Raw genomic sequence first — 4009 nt, 5'->3', positions numbered from 1 at the left:
ACGGTGAAACAACATACTTTTGTTATGATTCAATTTATTTATGCATACTATTCTGCTTATAGAAGACTTATAAGCTACTATGTCCGGTGGGTGGGCTCTCATGGTGACGTGTGTGCATATATACCCATCACCTTGTGCATGGATATTTTCTAGTTTCATTATGATCACATTACCCCCGTCAACTTATGGTTACGGTGTGTGCATGGTATTGTCGTACTGTGTGCGCAAATAGCTATAACTTGGATTCCATGATCCCAGATTTCATGCGTAATGATTGGAATAGATTGTGATAATCTATTGGTTTCTTTTCTTACGTTTTTCCTGGGTGTATGCCTGCCATCTAATATGGACAGTTCTTATTTACCATCACACCGAAACTAAACTTGGTGTATTCAAAAAACTGAAGAAAATATCCCTCCCATATTGGTGCAGAAGCGTAATAATTAGTTTTATTGTATTACCTTGCGGTTACCGTCTAGTGTGTCGTCCATTGTTTTTTGTGTGGTGATGTTCTTGGTGAAGTTCAGTTCTGGCGTTGTGTTTGGCGAAGACAGTGAGGTAGTTCAATCATACCATAATTAAATCTCCATATTCCTTCCGTCAAATCCTATCCAAATTCAAACATTAATCAAGTTACATGGAATTCCCACAATTACCCCTATGCCTTGTAAGTTAGCGTATTTTCTTCCTAATGCCAATATCATCCACACCATCCATATGGCTCCATCTAATAGCTCTATTTTGTCCACCCTTTTTATTTTAACGAGGTTTGCAAGTGAATAGGACCCTATATATATATGTGCGCGCGCGCGCATATATATATATATATGTATGTGTGTATGTATGTATGTACATATGTACATACATACATATATATACACACATACATATACATATATATATATATACACACACACACACACACAAACACACACACACACATAGGAATGGCTATGATAGGAGTGATGCAGTTATTGGCATGAAAATTTAATTTGGATTTAAATTGATGTGTAATCTTTACCAAATTGTCAACATTGTATTCATGGTAGGAAATTAACCATGAACCCAATATTATCTAAGAAATATGAAAAAGATGAATTTAAATGTTGGCTACGTTAGTGTGCAACGTGTCACTATAGTGTGTGCTGGGTGGGAACGAATTGTATGCTTCCAAACAGTTGGTGTTCGACAAGTTTTGAGTAAAAGCGTTGACTCTCAGTAAAATGCTCACACATGTTTGGGATTTTGCACACACTAATGATAGGTGATATGCATACTTACACTAGTACAAAATTAGCTTTTCGCTACTGTTGTAAATAACTTTTCGCTACTGTTGTACAACAATGGCGGATCGAACAGTCACTGATTGTCCTTGACTTTCCGCTACCGTTGTGGAACAATAGCGAAAAATCTGATCATCCGCTACTGTTCCTAACTAAGAACAATAGAGAGTTATTTATTTATTATTTTTTTAATTAATCATCCGCTACCGTTCCTAGGAACGGCAGCGAATGAATTTATTTATTTAAAAAAAATTGGGTATCCGCTACTGCTCTAGCCTAGGAACAGTAGTGGATACCTTTTTTTCCAAAAAAAAAATTAATTAATTAATTAATTTTTTTTGAAAACTAAATACATAAATTAATTTAATTTATTAATGTAATAATGAAAGTTGTTTTTCTTATACAAACAATGAAAGAAATAAAATAACAAAATATGTTCTCCTTCCCCTTCTTTTCATGTGTCTTCATAAGTTTCCACAAGAGTTTCCTTATCACTTGCTTCTTAATTGATCTGTAAGGGAGAAAAACAAACCCAAAACGAAAACACAAACATTTAAAACACAACAGGCGAAAAACCCCTTTGACTTATCCATCTGCACCTTACACTTAATATGTCTTATACACTTACTACACCAAACAGATGCATACCATTGCCATATCTCATAACTATTAACAAAAGCATGCATTTATTTAGTCCCTGACTTATTAACTTCTTTAAGTGAACACTTCAAATAGTTCAATATACAAAAGAAACACAAAAACTGAATTGAGATCATTCACGGTTATCATTTGGCAAATCATAACCCAAACTACAAAGTACAAACTTTTTATTATAAAAATAATATATATAATCTCTAGAGCTTCCAAATCTGCTGGAATTCATCAACATGGAAGTAAACTCAAGAAAATGATACTAACCTACCAATATCGTCTGGACTAAGAGGCTTGTTCTTGGGTCCAAATTCATATCCGCCTTCAATCACCATCACGTCAAAGCACTAAAATCCTAACCAAATATCATTCACAACACATGAAATTTAGCATAAAGGTTCTTGCTTTCTTGATAACTGTAGTTCATTAAGGATAGAATAACACATTCGGGGCATGCTATATATTGTACCTCTTGTTTACAGAGGTGATGAGCAGCTCCAAGACCTGCCCAACCCAAAACTTTCTTCTTGTTTGGGCGTTGGTTGAGAGTAATAGCGGATTGAGCTGGTTGATTCTCCACTGCCCGGCAATAAAATCCATTTCTCAATTTACACGGGTGCAGGTATCACTACACATAATAATCAATGTTTAGTTGAATTCTGGCCTGCCCTTTATTTTATTTTCCCTCATTTTTTCCATAATAATAATGAGTAGAGTAGTAAACTAAGAACAAATAGAAATACCAACACAGAACGATTAAATCCTTAAATTTGTATGATAACTCCATTTCCATAACTCCATTTGTGTGGAATGCAATAAATGAGGACGTATCAGGACCGTCAACTATATCCCCAGGCTCCCCCTCATCTAACTCCAGTTTACTTCCCACAGAATCTAATCCATCTTCCTACAACAGCACAACCATACATGTAATCATAAGCTTGTTTTCAACCTTCCTTTACCCAATCCTTCTTATTAATTAAAAAAGAAAAAGAAACATCAAGCAACACTGGATATTTCTAAATGCAGCTTGTATAGGGTTTTTCTTCAAACAGATAAAGAGCATACCATCAACAACAATCACTAACCATAATTTTCTTCTTCATATACACTCCCAATTCAAACTAGAGCTTAAATGATGCTACTAGCAGCAGAGCACACACACACAGAGTTATAAATGAAGGAAATCAAAAGAATCTAGCAAGGTCAAAGCAATATATCCTAAACTCTAGAGCAATCAAGCCGTAGAACAAAACAAAAATCAAACCAATAAACTTGACACACTTACAGGGACTGGCGGCTGTGGCAACCACTTCTCTTCTTCTTCTTCTACAAATAAAAAAAATCGTTATAGATCCACACGAAAATGCAGAAATCCACACAAACAAACACACAGAGATCTACACCGTATACATTAATAATCGATCAAAAACAAGTAGAGAAAACCGTCCATGTTTATTTTAAGAATGATATTTCGGTCGCTCCTGATGGTGGAGAAGGCAGATATGATATTTATTTTAAGAAAAAAAAGCAAAAGAAAAGACAGATTTGAGTTTTACCTTTAAGCCTATGGTCTCGGCCGATCTGAGAGAGAGAGAGTGAGAGTGAGAGTCGGCGGCTGGTGAGGCATCACAGTGGAGGCATCGTGATGGCAGTGGAGGCGTCGCGGTGGTGGAAAAGGCGTGAGAGTGAGAAGTGGCGGTGGGGGCTGGGTTTCAGAGATAAAGGGAGAGGGAGAGTGAGGCGTCGTGGTGGCGGTAAGGGTGGAGGCGTGAGAGTGAGAGAGAAAGGGAGAGGGAGAGTCAAGAGTGAGAAGGTAGATCTGGAATGACCAAACCTAGTCAAGAGTGAGAAGGTGCGGACTGTGCAACGAATGCAATGGATTATATATTATGATCCGCTACCGTTTCAACTTTGAACGGTTGCGGAATATAAAAAGTGTTTTTTTCCCTTTTAAACCGCTACCGTTTCAACAAACAACGGTAGCGGATTGTTTTCCACTTATTTACAAAATTGCCACCGCGTGGTTTTCTTTAAGAATACACTACCGTTTTTACAAGAACGGTAGCTAAATG

General features: G+C 36.7%; 1 long non-coding RNA gene across 3 annotated transcripts; it reads right to left on the bottom strand.

Moving 5' to 3' along the window:
* Positions 1-1660: 1660 nt before the first annotated feature.
* LOC116021078 lies at positions 1661-3780 on the bottom strand. 3 transcript variants are annotated; one of them, XR_004098896.1, is made up of 6 exons: positions 3494-3780; positions 3223-3263; positions 2678-2841; positions 2404-2562; positions 2202-2289; positions 1661-1794 (listed from the first exon to the last, which is right to left on the bottom strand). It is a non-coding gene; the product is annotated as an uncharacterized LOC116021078 (long non-coding RNA). The 3 variants fall into 3 exon arrangements; XR_004098895.1 differs by having other exon boundaries at positions 2682-2841; XR_004098894.1 differs by lacking the exon at positions 2678-2841.
* Between the last annotated feature and the right edge of the window lie 229 nt (positions 3781-4009).

The sequence above is a fragment of the Ipomoea triloba genome, chromosome 5 (genome assembly GCF_003576645.1).
Source record: "Ipomoea triloba cultivar NCNSP0323 chromosome 5, ASM357664v1".
NCBI lineage: Eukaryota > Viridiplantae > Streptophyta > Magnoliopsida > Solanales > Convolvulaceae > Ipomoea > Ipomoea triloba.
This window is presented reverse-complemented; position numbering and strand designations above follow the sequence as displayed.